Raw genomic sequence first — 18164 nt, 5'->3', positions numbered from 1 at the left:
TTTCACTAAGAGGGAGTGATCCATTCTGGCCACACAAGCCAAGTCCAAAATAACATAGAGGCAACTACAAAAACATGGGTGCTGCCCATCTGGAGAGACATCACTTTCTTCTTTTTGGCCCCGCCTGAGGCTGATCTTCTTTGCTTGGTCTGCGGAGTGACCTTCGTTGGGCCTGCCCAGTGTCCTGTTCTTCCTGGGCAGGGGCAGGGGAGGGAGCCGATGTGGTTGGCTCTCTGCCACTGTGGGCAAGGGAGACAGCGATGGCCTGGAGCCCTTGCAAGATGTTAGTTGCAAGGCTTTGGTTTGAGGAGGCCAGTTGTTCTTGGGCCTGCCTGATCTCTGCCAGACTTTGGCAGAGTTGAGCAACACCTTGCTCAACACAGGTTCGGATCTCAGTGAGCCGGACAGTTATCTGGCTTACCTCCCGGATGACCCCGTCTTGAAATGTGTTTAGGCTCTCACCATACCTAGCAATTTCAAGCAGGATCTCCGGGATAGCAGAGGGTTGGGTGGGGGGGCCAGTAGGAACCTGCATAGGTGGGTTTTGTTGGCCCACACTGGCAGACCCACTAGGTCCCTCCACCTCAGCCTCAACCACATAACCGGCCTGTGACTCAAACTGTTCACCCCCCTGTGCTGTGTTTTGTGGCAAGCAAATAGAAGAATGTGTGGGGGAAAAGTTGGAGTCAAAATTAGTTTAAGATTATTAATACAGTTCAAATTTCAGACAAATACATGTGTAAACTTACCTTCCAAGTCATGTCCCGTCACAATCTCAGGCAGGTCCGTGTCCATATGAGACACCCCTTGGCCCTCCTCATAACTCACACAGGCCATCGCCATCTCCTCCAAGTCAGTATACTCCACAGCGACAGGTGGTCCCCCCCCTGTTGCCCTTGAGGCATTCCACTCCGCAGCCCTCTTTGCCTTCAGGCGGGATTTGAAGTCGGCCCACCTACATAAATATTGTGAAAGAGGGAAAAAGTTGAGTCTTCTTATTGTTCAAAGTAAATATCTAGCACACATGTTCTGCTTGTGTTTGCTAGACATAACATGACATGTAACTACATTTTTTAGGCAACTTAGCACAGAAAAAGGATTGTCAAGATGCACTTACCGTCGTCTCACTTCCTGTGATGTTCTGACGACAGAGCCAACTTCATTCACAGATTTTGTGATGTCTCTCCAGATGCGTTCTTTGGAAGCAGCCCCCATGTTTTTGGGGCCCCTATGTATTTTGGACATGGCCTGCGTGACCAAGACACGCAACTCCCTCTTAGTGAATGCAGGCTGTCTTTTTTTCCGTCTGGAGGTAGCCTGTGAGGTTTCTTCAGGTTGGTCATCTCCATCTTCCTCCTCACTAGCAGCTTCTGTCTGCTGTGTTTGTGTGGCTAAAGTCAATTCTCCCTCAGTTTGCTCACTATGTGTGTGTGGCAGGGTATCCACACTCAATTCTTGAGGTTCAGAAGCAGAAATTTGCAGAGTACTAGGTCCTGCATTAACCTCCGCAGAGGCGTATTCTAACAAGCGCCTTTGACACTCTATCCGTTGTTTCTGCAATGCCATCTGCTGCTCTGCAATGCGGTCTATCTCTGCTGCGATTTGCTCACGAGAAGCCATGTTTGTGATGACGTGTGTACGCCGAGGTGTGTGCGCTTATATACCTACGTGCGACTCGTTAATTCACACAGGTGTACACTTATTCTGTTGAATGATTGCACTGCTTATTTAAGGGCCTACTGTGCATGCTGTAAGTGTTGGTAGTTTGGCGTTTGAGTTGTTGGCTTGTGCGGGAAGGTGATAGTGGAATTGGCAGAGTGAGTAATTGTCAAGCATACCTTTGTCCTTTTCTTTGCGTTTTGAATATAGGCAGTCATTTTTTGTGTGTATTTTCGTTTGTGAGTATTCTGTTTTTTGTAAAAAAATTTTGTGTTTGCAAGTTTTTGTAATACATTTTAATGTTTTAATTTTTATAACACATATATATTTTGCAAGTCCATTTGTGAAAATATTCCCGTGCTTCTTTGTTTTGACTGTCATTAGTGTTCTCTTCTAGGAATCTACTTTTTGGTGAGAAAAACCAATTTTGTCTTTATTTTTGGGTGTGGTCCACAAAAACAAGACTTTATTTCTTTAGGAGCAGGTAAGTGTCGTTGGCCTGTGTTGGAGTTTGTTTGTTGGAAGTGTCTGTATGCTGTTTTTGACTGTCATTTGTGTTCTCTTGTAGGTTTTGTTTTTTTGGTGAGAAAAACCAATTTTGACTTTATTTTTGGGTGTGGTCCACAAAAACAAGACTTTATTTCTTTAGGAGCAGGTAAGTGTCGTTGGCCTGTGTTGGAGTTTGTTTGTTGGAAGTGTCTGTATGCTGTTTTTGACTGTCATTTGTGTTCTCTTGTAGGTTTTGTTTTTTTGGTGAGAAAAACCAATTTTGACTTTATTTTTGGGTGTGGTCCACAAAAACAAGACTTTATTTCTTTAGGAGCAGGTAAGTGTCGTTGGCCTGTGTTGGTGCTTGTTTTTTTTTTTTATTTTTAATAATTTTTTGTGTAAAGTTTGCTAAACAAAGTGTTTGGGGTTTCCAGGATTGATCTGCAAAGTAGTTTTGGTCTTTCCTGGACTAGGTACTAAATTTCTTTTTTTTTTTTTTTTCAAAAGATTTTTTGCATTAATATATGTTTTTTATATCCAAATATTAAATTTAGTTTTATTTGCTTTTTATTTTTGCATTTTTGACATGAATTCAACACAGAAAAAATGTACGCTCCTGCAGTAAGTTGACACCACAATTGTAAAAACAGTTATTGTGTAAAATTTTGGAAAAATTTGTTTTTTTTTTTAATTGACATTTCTTAACATTCTCTCCAAAAAGTGTGTGATGTCAATACATATTGCGGCAGAAGCCCTACCTCCCCAACCCACGCCAGCACTCCCACCCCAACCGCCAGCCCCACAACCACAGCCGGCTCCTCATCAACCAAGGCAACGGAGGCGTGCTAGGCCACCAATTTTCAGAACCCGTGTCATACTTTTTGGGATGCCAGATGATGTGGTGGTGCGTAGATACCGGCTGCCACCACATCTAATCCTAGACACTCTCTCCATAATAGAGAGTGATCTGGAGTCTGAAATTCGGTATCCTACAGCAATACCACCATTGACACAATTCCTTGCAGTGTTACATTTTTTGGCCACAGGATCATTCCAGCATGTTGTTGGAGACCTGGTTGGCATGTCGCAGGGCCAGTTCAGTAAGGTCCTGCGACGTGTCTGCCAGGCTTTCATCAAGCGTGTTAAGCAATTTATTGCTATGCCTTTGGATGTTGGTGCCCTAGATGTGGTGAAGCGGCAATTTGCGGAAGGTGGTAGTCGCTTCCCACATGTTATTGGGGTTGTGGATGGCACACATGTTGCTATTCAGCCACCAAGACATAATGAAGAAATTTATAGAAACAGGAAACTGTTTCATTCTCTGAATGTAATGGTTGTTTGTGGGCCATCCCTCCAGATCCTTTCCCTGAACGCAAAGTTTACAGGAAGTTCCCATGATGCGTATGTCATTAGACAATCAGGGATATGGCAGAGATTAAGATCAAGTCAACGACCAGACATGTGGTTATTGGGTGAGTTGTTGCTCAAATTTTTTAGTTAAAAAGTAACAACAATATATGAAATTTGAGATCTAAAATGTGGCTCTTATTCCAACAGGAGACCGTGGATATCCTTGCACCCCCTGGCTCATGACTCCTTACCGTAATCCCAGGCCAGGACCACAGATGGCATTTAACTCCGCGCTTACTGCCACTAGGCAGCTGGTGGAGCGCACAATTGGTGTCCTGAAAGGGCGCTTTCGTGTGCTCCACCGCACGGGTGGCGACATCATGTATTCGCCGGAGATGGCAAGTAAAATAGTGGTCCTGTGCGCAATACTCCATAATATCGCGGTAAGGAGTAGTGTTGAGCTTCCTCAGGCAGAGGAATTGCCTGATGAGGAGCCAGGGGTTGTGCCACGCTTCGGTGGGGGGAGTGTGACACGGAGGGGGAGCCAAGTGAGGGCAAGAATCGTAGCAGAACATTTCAGGTATAGTGTTTTTCCCATTTATATTTGCACAAATAATACAACCCAGTATGCTTATGTATTTTTAAACATGATTGCATTTAGTATGTTCTTGTAAAGTGATTGGGGAATGCTGTTGTTGTGTTTGAATGGTTTTTTCTTTTTAAACATAAAAAACAAAAACACGTTAAGCTGACAATGTTTATGTAATAATTTAAATACTGTAATGTTAATAAATAGTGTCCTTATTTATTTTATATCCTCAAATCCTGATTATGTAAACAAACACACAAACAAATGATACTCAATGTTTGACACTTTGTGACTGTCCAGCTGAATGATCACACGACCTGTGGTGAGTACACAGATATGTTTAGTAATTTTCAGTAAAGTCTGTCTCTGTGTGTTTTATCTAATTGTTTCTAACAAACATTTTCGCTTCTGCTAATGCGAATTTCCGCTCGTGCAAAATAACACTCTGCTCTTCACAGCATTGCAAAGATCAATAAAGTTATTAGAAATGACATATTTTTGGCCAATCACATGCTACCAGACACTATAAATATATGCCCAAATAAGGAAAACGCCATTGCCATGATGCGTGCAGCACCGTTCTCCAGGCGGGAGCTCCGCGTGCTGGTGGCGGTGATGGACCGCCGCGTAGGCCGCGTTGGGCGCTTCATCCCCAATCGGGTGAAGCGCGAGGCCTACGCGGAGGTCCGCCGCCTGCTGCGGACTCGCGTCCGCAGCAGGCGGACAATCATCCAGCTGGAGAGGCGCTGGAGTGATCTCCGCAGGCGGACTCCAGATCTGTTGGCGGAGATCCGCCAGCAAATCCGTGCTCTCCATACACGAAGTAAGTTACATTACATACGATTTTTAGCTTAAAATGTGCTAATGTTTGCTTGTTTTTCTTTGTTTCCGACGCATTGTTGAAAACCATTGTGCAAAACCATGTGCACTGCAGGGGAAGCATATGTAACATGTGCAGAGTGTGTAAGATGGTGTGTGTTAAAGCATTTTTTAAATTTGCAGTGTTAAAATAAAACAGGCTGGATTTTCCATGCCCATAATTTCTAAACACACCCAAATCTAACTCTCTCTGCACATGTTATATATGCAACCCCTGCAGAGCACATGCTTTTGGCCAAATGCTAAATAAATTCCTGCTGTAATCCCCTTGGAATTACCAAGATTTTACAGTAAGTGGTAGGCTAATTGCATCCTTCAGTGTATTTTTTTGGAAATTAGGACAGTGTGTGTGGTTAGGGAAAACAGTACTGACTGTAGTAAAGTGACACGAAACAAGTGCATGTTTTCAAGAAATAAGAAGCAGCCTGGAAACTGGTCCAAAATACTGGATCAGTGCTGGCTATATAATAAGGTGCCTTGAATACTAATCTGGTGATGGTGCCTAGACCAATCACTATGACTCAATGGACTAGATTAAGGAATGAGCTTCAAAGTTCACGTTTGGAAACATTTTATTTGCCGTGGCCAACATGAAGAGGATCTTAACATGTTTGAGTTTCAAAATAAAATATATTAAAAAAAAAATATGTAACAGAACATTGATATGAACAAATGAATACTATGTAATTTTGCATAATTTAACAATGTTTACAATATTTACATTCTAGGACAACAACAACGGCACAACTCCCCACCCCCTTCCCCTTCCCACTCACCCTCCCCTTCTCACTCCCCCTCCCCTTCTCATTCCCCCTCCCCTTCTCACTCCCCCTCCCCTTCACAGTCCCCCTCCCCTTCTCACTCCCCCTCCCCTTCACAGTCCCCCTCAGCTTCCCAGTCCCCATCATCTTCCCAGTCCACCTCATCTTCCAAGGCCCCCTCATCTTCCCTGGCCCACTCCACTTTCCATTCCCCTTCTCACCACACCTCTCCATCTCTTTCTGGGACCCCTTCTCCTCCTTCCCATACCCCTTCTCCTTCATCTTCGTCATCCCCATCTGAACCCCCCTCACCCTCTATTGCCTTACATTTCTCTCCACCCCCCTCGCCCTCGCAATCAGACCCCCCCTCTGAAATTGTTGCTCCAATCCAGCCTCCTTCCCCAATCCCTCCTCCTTCCCCAATCCCTCCTCCTTCCCCAATCCATCCTCCTTCCCCAATCCCTCCTCCTTCCCCAATCCCTCCTCCTTTCACCATCCCTCAGCCGGCTTCACCGATCATGCCAAGCTCACCACCCAGTGAATGGGCACAGGAAGCCCCTGACGAACATTCCGGGAGTCAGGATGTTGCCGTGGAAAGTAAGTTTTGTTTTGGTGTCGAAATGATTACCCACTTACACTTACAATGCCAAAACATGCAGGGTTGTACTGTTTGAATTCTTGTCCCCAGGACAAAATTTGGATATTTTCATCATGGTGTACATGTTGCCTTTACATATTTGTGAGTGTCATTATATGTACAGTGTGTATGTGTGCAATATTTTGTGTGTCCACTCTAGGTTGACACTCATTAGGTAGCCAGGGTTGGCAGGACAACAGGGTTTATATGTGTTAGTTTTGAAGGCCAACAGTTAGACCTGAGTGGAGTTTAGTATGTTGTTGTCGATTTACACTTGGGCCTGTGTAGTCAGAAAATTTTAACTTACAAAACACATGCTTCACTTTGTTATGTAGACTAATGACACACTGATTTGTGGTGGGAAAGTTACATTCACAAAATGAAAAAACATTCAAATAAACCCTGTTTGCACTTATTTAGTAAGGGCAGCTTTCAGGGAGTGTGGGAATGCTATGATATGGTGGCCTTCGGAAGATATTGATATGCAGTGTGAGGAGGCAGGACCAAACCCCTTTTAAATAATGCCACAAATAAAGGATGTGAATGAATGGCAACATGGTGTAACAGTGTTGAAGATGGAACATAGGGGTTAAAATCCAAGATGTTTGCATGCCGGACAAATTTTAGCAGTTGGGCCAAACCATGTGCACTGCAGGGGAGGCAGATATAACATGTGCAGAGAGAGTTAGATGTGATTGGGTAATTTTGATTCTGTGCAGGGTAAATACTGGCTGCTTTATTTTTAATGTGCTAATTAGATAGAAGATTGAACACATCCCACCCAAATCTAACTCTCTCTGCACATGTTATATCTGCCTCCCCTGCAGTGCAAATGGTTTGGAGCAACTACTTAAATTTTTAAAGCTGCAATCAACTTGGAATTACCACCATAACTTTAACATGGGATGTTGCCCAGAACAAACAATACAATTAATCTTGACTATTGGGGAACAACTTCTACAAGTTATTAAATTTATTTAGCCTTGTTTGCTATGGCCAACGCTACATCTTACAATGAAATCACATAGGAGCAAATGTAGGCCATGCTCTTTACAATTGGAATAAGTCACACAAAAAAACTGAGCATGCTGGCTTTTTTTAAGGCTAATGATTGAACCCTAAAACAGTCATGATGAATCAACTTTGCCATTAAGCAGGCCTGTCCAAACTGCGCAACTGCAACTGTAGAAAAACTACACATCCCAGCATGCCCTTACACAGGTTTTTCATTCCCTGGCACCAAAACTGAGTCAACGACTGCTGGTATATGTAGTTTCACACAAGCAGGAGGAATGCAGTTTGGACCTGCATGCATTAAAGTGTGCTTTGTGCCTTGCTAGGCTAATAAGCAATGTGAGTAAGTTAGTAATGTTTGTTATCTCTTAATTACAGATGTTGCCGTTGGAGATCCAACATCCTTGCAGGATATAGTTTGCAGTATGAGGCGCCATCTCCAGGCCTTGGTGGGGCTTTTGGACGCCATGCAAAAATTTTGTTAATTTTATGATTATAATTAAAAATATTATAAAAAATGATAATATCAGTATTCCACTTTTAAAAAAAAATAAACTAATAAATTTAAAAACTTCAGCGGCTCTTTATTATTTAGTCATGCAATAAAGGAACAGCAGATTGCAGAACAAACATTTCTTACCTTAAACATTTCAAACATCTAACGTAAGTTATTTTAAATCAACAACTAAAACATGTTATTGGCTTTTTAAACATGCATACACCTTCATTCACATACAAAAACTCTACTTTAATAAATTCTAAAAACACATTAGACCAAGCACATTGCAAACATCTATATTTATATTAAACATGTAAATAAAAGGAGGTTATTTTATGGCTACAAAGTGTTTTTCTGGGATTTCAACAAATACTTAATTGATCATGACCATTTCAATTAATTCACTAATTGGATTTGTTATTGAGGAGGGCTTGTGGACTTTGATTTGGAAGGTGTTAGTCCACTTAATAGTATAAAAACAAATTGTGGTGCGTTTTTCAGCAAAAGTGATCACTTTAACTGAAAAATGTGTAAATATACTACAACTTAGTATTTGTACGAAGAAGTATGTGTTTATGCGATGGGTTCGCATTGCTGCGAGGATTTCGCATTGTTGCGATGTCATTTGCCGTACGCCCACTTTGTGTAATAATGCGTGCGAATGTGCTAAAATACGTTGGGGGCGGATGTTCGCAAATTTACTACATTAACGCAACTTTACTAATAGGCTGTGCGAACGAAAAACTTAGCGAACAACTCGGAATGAGGGCCACAAGCCACATTATTAAACACATAGATGGGACCAAGGGACATATAGTAAGGAATCATAAGCCATATAGAAAACACAGATTCGGCTAATGGGAAGAACAAAATAAATGCAACATTACCCTTTGACAAAACTTGCTGGGGTTAAGATGGGGCCTCTAAACTTTTGCTTCTTTTTCCTAGCAGAAATGGCCCCTGATTAACTTAATTTTGTTAGATATGATATACATATACTGTGCTCCCGCTCAGGGACAGGAAGTACAAAGTATGTTAGACACCCACGAAGACTAATGTTACATTTCACTGTTCTAGATGCATGTCCATCACAGGTAGAGGAAATTATCTCACAGATACCGGGTTCCCTATGAACTTAGGATGGACAGGACACTGGATTGATGGCTGGGATAGTCCCAATAGTGATACGATAAACACATAATTTTTTTTTTAAGGGGAATAGACCAAGTAGAGAATCACTTCCCCGTAGTGCCCAATCCAGTTGTCAATTTTTTATAAAATCTTCTCCACCTCTACAAACTCATCTGTCACCAACCTCTATTCTGTTTCTCTACAGTTTCCTCTTCATCTTTTGCGTTCACACAGGGTGGTACAATACATGGACCCAAGTACAGTTCAAACTCCACATGCCTAGGTCCTTCAGAGTTCTGCCCAAACCCAGTATATCTCAACAGCACGATGACACCAGTATTACTGCAGTGTGCCTTGTCATGCACAAAGGGTGGAGAATGGGAATACTGGTGAAGGGAAATTTTGTATAGACACTGATATGCCTGTTGGTGAATGGCAAACCTGACATTTTCTTTTTCATTTTCTTCTTCGTTCTCTCCTCTAGAGATGTTTCTTTTTTTTTTTTGAGTTATGCTCATGGTACTCTACACTGCAAACACACGATAGTTAACTTAAAATGAAAAATTTGTGTTCCCTACAGGAAAAGGCAGTCTGGAGGACAAAGGGGTATGGCCAGGAGTCCTCAGGACTGTGGGAAGGTGGACACGGTAAGCCAGTAGCCCCCAGAGCATACCTTCCAAGTCTAGCTGAGGTGGCACACGGTCTGACTCATCTAGGCAGGTGTGCGCCAGGATTCTATTCTCATGCAGGTAAGAGAGCAATGACCTGTCTTGCTTGCTTGAGGAAGAATATTGGTAAAGCAATACCAACAGAGCCATCCCATATCCCTCCTGTAGACGGATCTTTTCAGGAAATACAAATCGACTTCGTACAGTTAACACCCTTTAGGAATTATTGTTATGTATTGGTGTGCACTGATGTTTTCTCAAACTGGGTAGAGGCATTTCCTGCCGCCACGGATGCTGCTGTGTTTACCGCAAAGAAAAATTGTGCAGAAATTTGTGTGTAGATAATGGTAACCCTAGAAGTAGGAGCAAAGTTTGAAATTTCACTATTGTGATCATAGATACTGCCACTAGTATTATGTAGCTTCACAACCACTCCCAGATCTTCACTCAACGAATCACCCTCTTCGAAATATGTTTTGGTTTTGGTATTTGTGTCTTTTTGGTTGTTTTTGGAAGACAACCTCATGTCATGATTGATCCGCACAATGATCAGAAATACACCAATGAGGTGACAGTACAGTACCTTATTGAGATGAGCCAGCATTTGAGAACTTGACAAAAGAACTTGAAACTGTAGATTGCTGGTATGCCAAATACTAACTGTCTTGATTGTGAACCAAGAGACTGTGTGATTGTTCTTACGCTCAGGTTGCCTAATAGACAGGTAATAGACAGGTGGGAAGGACCATACCAAGTTTTGTTGACAGCATTATCCCAGTGAAAGTAGCCGAGAGAGAGACTTGGGTCCATGATTCCCATTGCAGGAAAGTCAGTAGTCCGGAAGGAACTCATAAATGGAGTGAGATCACAAAAGTATCACCAGAGACTCTGTTCCGTGAAGACTGAGAGGCGGCACTGTTGAAAACTACCTGAGCGTACTAAAGGATTGCAGAAAGACCAGTCATTGTAATTGATTTGTTATGAACAAGAGTTGTTTTGTTCTATTTCTCTGCTGACAAACATTTTCTTTCAGGATATTCTATTTTTGTGAGTTTTTTTTTATGAGGAGTCGAGTGTGGGACTGGAACTGGTTCTGGAGGAAGGAGTGATTTCCTTATAGGATCCCAGGATTAGCCGATCAGTTTGTTAAAGTCAGAGAAAAATCAAAGTTCTAGTAGTTATGGAGTTCAGAGGTAATCAGGAACAATCAGACAATGGCTATTCACTGTTAGGCGCAGCGGTGTTCGGCCGTGCCCTGACAGAGCAGCGGTCACGGCCGCCGCGCCTCTCTCTCTCCCTGCTTCCGCACGGCGCCTAGCAATGCCGGGACGCCGTGCGCGCGATAGCCGCCGGGTCCCTGGCAACGCTAGGACGCCGTGCGTGCTGGGCCGCCGGGTCCATGGCAACAGGGACGCCACAGGTGGACCGCGTTCCCCGTTGCCATAAGATTACTCACCTGTTCTCCCCTGGTCATGCAGCAAGGCAGCTGCACGACATTTATCAATTAGGCTCTGTACTGCCATTGGAGGGTTCCCTGTTATATGCCTCCTCAGTGTCTCACACAAACGCCGGTGATAGCTTCCTGCCTTGTAGAAGCTTGTTCCTGGTCAGCTGCATCTGGTCGATCCTGCTCCCTGTCCTCTTGTATTCTGAAGTTCTGAAACCGGTCCTGGGAATCCTTCTGGTCCTTGTGAACCTGTTACTGTCATCTGGGGTTCTCGCCCGGTTTCGTGAGTAGCGGCTTCTGCCGCGTGTTGCGGCCTAGGCCGCTTAGTATTTGCGTTTCTTTGAGTTAGTGCTTTTGCAGAGGTTTCCGCTTTCACTGTCCTCCCCGGAACTCGGCGGTGCCGTGTGGGGGCGTGGACAGTGGTATCCTTTGTAGTTCTTTTCCTTTGGCGGCGTGCCGCACATACGTTTAGTTTTCAGGTAGTTAGTAGCCCCTAGCTTGGTTGTTTCAGTTAGAGGTCCCCTTGTTATTACCCTGTCTCAGTTCACGCTTTGTCTCTCTTTAAGACCTGGGAGCATCGGAGTTGGGCAGACCTAATCCACCCTTCAAACGCGGCTGCCGTGGGCCCAAGAAACCATAGTCGTTCAGGCGTGAATTGACAACACGGGTAAGACAACGGAGGTAGGGTGCTAGGGGCTATTTCCATTCCATTTCCCTATCCCAGCATCACGTCCTGGTGCTCTGGACTCACTGCATAAGATCTCCCCTGTCCTGAGCATCAGGATCGTAACATTCACACATTGCAGATAAAGAGCTCATTAATATATGTGGAAGAAAGGTTTATGAGTGGCTCTCCCCGAACTCCAAAGGTTTATGTTATTTAGGAAGGACACTACTTATAACCCTTGTTCAATGTTTAAACAGACCTAGCATACGTTCCAGAAATGGAAACAATGTTCAGAAAATGATAGGAATATGTAGATCATGAAAATTGTATATGTCACTGTCACGATTTGTTTGTGTCTTTTTCATCTACCCAGCAGAACCTCAATCGAATCCAAACATCAGTGTACAAAGACGTATGTGTGAAATGTTTGTCGCAAAATCAGACATTAAAACATAGAAACATAGAATTTGTCGGCAGATAAGAACCACTTGGCCCATCTAGTCTGCCCCTTTTTTTTTTTTTACATTATTTTTATCTCTAACCTTATTTGATCCTTATTTCTTTGTAAGGATATCCTTATGTCTATCCCATGCATGTTTAAATTGCTCTACTGTCTTAGCCTCTACCACCTCTAATGGGAGGCTATTCCACTTGTCCACTACCCTTTCTGTGAAATAATTTGTCCGCAAAATTCCCCTGAACCTCCCCCCCTCCAGTCTCAGTGCATGTCCTCGTGTCCTATTGCTTCTCTTCATTTGGAGAATGTTTCCCTCCTGGACTTTGTTAAAACCCTTGATATATTTGAAAGTTTCTATCATGTCCCCCCTTTCCCTTCTCTGCTCCAAACTATACATATTGAGATTTCTTAGTCTTTCTGGGTATGTTTTGTGATGTAGGCCATGCACCATTTTAGTTGCCCTCCTTTGTACAGTTTTTAATGTATTAATATCCTTTTGAAGATATGGCCTCCAGAACTGAATACAGTATTCTAGATGAGGCCGTACCAATGACCTATACAGTGGCATTATTACTTCTTTCTTTCTGCTGCTGATTCCTCTCCCAATGCAGCCAAGCATCTGACTAGCCTTCCTCATTGCCTTGTTACATTGCTTACCTGCCTTTAAGTCATCTGAAATAGTGACTCCTAGATCCCTTTCCTCCTCCGTAGTTTCCAGTATAGTGCCATTAATACTATATTTAGCTTTAGGATTTTTGAGACCCAAGTGCATGATTTTGCATTTTTTGGCATTAAACTGTAATTGCCAGACTCTTGACCATTCCTCTAGTCTACCTAGATCCTCAATCATTTGTTTTACCCCACCTGGTGTGTCTACCCTGTTGCATACCTTTGCGTCATCTGCAAAAAGGCATGCTTTCCCTTTAATGCCATTTGCAATGTCACCAATAAAGATATTAAAAAGCACTGGTCCAAGTACAGATCCCTGGGGTACTCCACTGGTAACATTTCCCTCCTGTGAATGCACTCCATTTACCACAACTCTCTGTTTTCTATCCTTCAACCAAGATCTTATCCATTCAATAATCCTAATATCCAATCCCAAACTTTCAAGTTTATTTAGCAGTCTGCGATGTGGAACAGTGTCAAAAGCCTTACTAAAGTCTAGATAAGCTATATCCATGGCTCCACCTTTATCCATCACTTTAGTCACACAATCAAAAAAGTCAATAAGATTTGTTTGACATGATCTCCCCCCTGTGAATCCATGCTGTTTGGGATCCTGTAAATTGCCGGATTTGAGATTGCCATTATAGGCCAAAGCCATTATAGGCCAAAGCACTGTCCCAGCATACTCTATAGGTTGAATGTTGTCCCACACCAAACCAGTGGTCCCGTGACCGCCGAGTGCATATAGAGGATGTCTCGTCCTCCTCCCTGTCTTCCCCAAATATAGTCAAGTGTCTGATTTGCGAAATGCATACATACTTGTGTCTAGGTCACCGATTATTGTATGAAATATTTTTTTTCTTATGTTAATAATTGATGGCAGTTATTGTTTGCTGCCAAAGGGTGGACTGTCGAAGTAAAAAATATTACATAAAAAGAACATACAAACTACACACATTATGAGTCGCTATACTTGCAAATACGCGCAGCGAGCACAGCAATATATGGTAACACATGCATTTACACGGACATGCCACAGAGATGGATTCAACACTTATTTCATGCAGTACATAATTATAATAATATCAAGCGCCAGACATCATGATGATTTAAAATGATATAATGAAGTAATGTCATGTATGTGTGTTATTTGAATGAAGCAAGATAGACCTGTCATATTTACTATTAAAGCAACCAGATTAATGTGTAGCTTCATTTGATACTTGTTATCAAGTTGTAGGACATTGCAACAAATAATTATGATTAAATGTATAAAAGCTAAAATCACTTTTATTAGAACAATAGATATTCCAAACAGCTAGTGGACAGGAAGCTCAGGCCAGCCCCTTTGGACATCCCTAAGGCTGAACCTGTTTAGCATATACAAAGAGACTAGTGACTCATCATGAATGAGTAAGTCCCCTCCCCCAAAAAACTAGATAACACATTGCTGATCACACAGGAGGTCAGTTCCTGTTTTGGTCTCAGAGTAAGATGGAGTCCCAGCATGATTTTACAGAGAGAGAGAGACATAAGCATTGAGGGAATGGTATTGTATTGCTGGCCTTTAACTGTATGTAACTGTAACTGTATGTAACTGTAACTGTATGTAACTGTATGTATTAACTGCTTACTGTATGAGTTGTAACTATAGGTATACTGTACATTGTAATATATTGAATCCATATCCGTTTAATAACAAATTTATATATCAATGAGCTTTGGAACTGAGATAATGTGTGGGTGTATTGTTTTCTCTTATGGGATGCAGTGTTTTGCGATGTACAGCGCACTTTTATCGTATATGGTAATAAGATGCGCCTGGCGTCTGCAGTATATATTAGAGTGGGCATTTTAAATATTTGTGAGAAAGCAATTTGGCATTCACATGCCACACTGTGTGTTCCCCCAAGTCACATTATATGCCACACTGTGCGTTTCCCCAAGTCACATTATATGCCACACTGTATGTTCCCACAAGTCACATTTTATGCCACACTGTATGTTCCCCCAAGTCACATTTTATGCCACACTGTGTGCCCCCAACTCACATTATGTCACACTGTGTGCCTCCAACTCACATTATATGTCACACTGTATGTTCCCCCAAGTCACATTTTATGCCACACTGTGTGCCCCCCAACTCACATTATATGTCACACTGTGTGCCCCCCAACTCACATTATATGCCACACGGTGTGCCCCCAACTCACATTATATGTCACACTGTATGTATCCCCCAAGTCACATTATATGCCACACTGTGTCAGAGCCGGATTTACACTTCATAGGGCCCTTGGCAAGTTGCTGGTCTGGGGCCCCCAACCCATGCCCCCCAAAAGAAATCTACATAAACTAAAAATGAAGGCAAAGATTACAAAAGAAATACACGCTGGTGACTGGGAGGGGCATACAGATGTGTCCCTATAGATCTTTGCTGTGGGTCTTGCTAATGTGGCATTACAGCGATGCATTCACAGCGCAGCCTCCCGCAGCTTTCCTTAGTTCTGCCAGTGTTTGCGGGAGTGTGTGTATGCACGCTACTTCGAAACGCCGCCTACCTGTAACTACGGGCCCATGACCACTAACTTCCGTCGGCTTACCCTCCCTGATTAGGGCAGCGGGAGCATCGCACAGTCTTTCTTCACAGTAAATAGTGACTGGGTAGAGAAAGCGGGACATGGAGACATACACACTGGTGATAGGGTGGGGGAAGGAAGCCAAAGAGACATACACGCTGGTGACTGAGGGGAGGGGAACATGGAGACATACACACTGGTGACTGGGGGAGGGAGACATGGAGACTTACACACTGGTGAGTGGGGGAGGGGGACATGGAGACGTACACACTGGTGACTGGGGGAGGGGGACATGGAGATGTACACACTGGTGACTGGGGGAGGGCGACATGAAGGCGTACACTCCGGTGAAAGGGGGTGGGGGGAGGGGAACATGGAGACATACACAGTGGTGACTGGAGGAGGGGGACATGGAGACGTACACACTGGTGACTGGGGGAGGGGGACATGGAGACGTACACACTGGTGACTGGGGGAGGGGGACATGGAGAAGTACACACTGGTGACTTGGGGAGGGGGACATGGAGACGTACACACTGGTGACTGGGGGAGGGGGACATGGAGATGTACACACTGGTGACTGGGGGAGGGGGACATGAAGGCGTACACTCCGGTGAAAGGGGGTTGGGGGAGGGGAACATGGAGACGTACACAGTGGTGACTGGAGGAGGGGGACATGGAGACGTACACAGGGCCGGTGCAAGGTTTCTCAGCACCCTAGGCAAATTGTCAGCTGCCCCCCCCCCACATATATGTGTGTGTATGTAGTCTCATATATATATATATATATATATATATATATATATATATATATGCACACATGGTCGAAGTGGAAATTTTAAAGTGGGGGTATGCAAAAGTCAAGGATGTAATTATGCATGTGCCTTCGGCGCACGCTCCAGAAAAGGGGCGTGGCCACCCAAAAGGGGGCGTGTCCCGTGTAGTAGAACCCCTTATACTATCTAGTACTGGTGCCACTTTCACATTATAGCACACGGTACGAGCCGAAATTCACATTGAAGCACACTGAATGAGCCGACATTCACATTGTAGCACACTGAATGAGCCGACATTCACATTGTAGCACACTAAATGAGCCGAAATTCACATTGTAGCACACTGAATGAGCCGAAATTCACATTGTAGCACACTGAATGAGCCGACATTCACATTGTAGCACACTGAATGAGACGACATTCACATTGTAGCACACTAAATGAGCCGAAATTCACATTATAGCACACTGAATGAGCCGAAATTCACATTGTAGCACACTGACTGAGCCGAAATTCACATTGTAGCACACTGACTGAGAAGAAATTCACATTATAACACACTGAATGAGCCGAAATTCACCTTGTAGCACACTGAATGATCCGAAATTCACATTGTAGCACACTGAATGAGCTGAAATTCACCTTGTAGCACACTGAATGAGCTGAAATTCATCTTGTAGCACACTGACTGAGAAGAAATTAACATTATAGCACACTGAATGAGCCGAAATTCACCTTGTAGCACACTGAATGAGCTGAAATTCACATTGTAGCACACTGACTGATAAGAAATTCACATTATAGCACACTGAATGAGCCGAAATTCACCTTGTAGCACACTGAATGAGCCGAAATTCACATTGTAGCACACTGAATGATCCGAAATTCACATTGTAGCACACTGAATGATCCGAAATTCACATTGTAGCACACTGAATGAGCCGACATTCACATTGTAGCACACTAAATGAGCCGAAATTCACATTGTAGCACACTGAATGATCCGAAATTCACATTGTAGCACACTGAATGAGCCGAAATTCACATAAGCCGCTCATAACTTTATTGTGATTACATAAACCTTTTACTTAAGCTAGCTTATCACTAAATAAAACCACACCACACACTGAAATAAAGACACGGACACAGTAGCTGGAGTTAAAGGTCAGACGATGTTTATTAATCGCTGACCAACTCTTTAAACTAATAATTGAGGCCGAATTAGAATTGAATTGAATATATATTAACTTTAGTTTGGAGGATGGCAAACAGAAAACCGCTGCCAAACACCAGCACCCGTCACCTAGATGACAAACCACCAAACCAAGGAGGGGAGTACACATACCCCGCCTCCTTCCCGCATAACCCGCATTGTGCTGGCCTTACCCCTCTTTCTCTGGCAAACGTTCGGTTCCCGCAGGGGAACGTCTAAATGTCCAACCGCAAGAAAAGGACACACCTGCCGTCCATTTAAAGAGGGAGCCCCACAATGACCACTTATGCCTGTGTGACAGCTGGTTGGCAGCGATTTCCCGCCAATCTGGCTTTCAATAGCCCACAGCAAGAACAAAAAACGTAGACGCATTCTGGGAGGGCGGGCGGGCATAAACTGAAAGGCAAGAGGGAGTCTAGCAAGATGGCCACCCCCTATATACTAACCTAAGACCCTCCTCTTCATCCTGATGCACAACCCCTTAAACCAATAGGAAAAAACCAACCGGGAAAACTGATCTGCCTAGCAACTGCTTAGTCATTTAACAACCAATCACAAAAAGTTGATCGCTTATATGGCCTCAGGCTTATGCAGCCTTCAGCTTATCTAAGCCGCTCATAACTTTATTGTGATTACATAAACCTTTTACTTAAGCTAGCTTATCACTAAATAAAACCACA

General features: G+C 43.4%; 1 long non-coding RNA gene across 1 annotated transcript; it reads left to right on the top strand.

Moving 5' to 3' along the window:
• The first annotated feature begins 3601 nt into the window (after positions 1-3601).
• Positions 3602-7939, top strand: LOC134961892 (uncharacterized). The gene is made up of 4 exons (XR_010188030.1): positions 3602-4078; positions 4388-4409; positions 5695-6324; positions 7757-7939. It is a non-coding gene; the product is annotated as an uncharacterized LOC134961892 (long non-coding RNA).
• The last annotated feature ends 10225 nt before the right edge of the window (positions 7940-18164 follow it).

The sequence above is a fragment of the Pseudophryne corroboree genome, chromosome 1, assembly GCF_028390025.1.
Source record: "Pseudophryne corroboree isolate aPseCor3 chromosome 1, aPseCor3.hap2, whole genome shotgun sequence".
Lineage (NCBI taxonomy): Eukaryota > Metazoa > Chordata > Amphibia > Anura > Myobatrachidae > Pseudophryne > Pseudophryne corroboree.
Note: the sequence above shows the minus strand (reverse complement) of the source record. Positions and strands in the feature narration are given on the sequence as shown.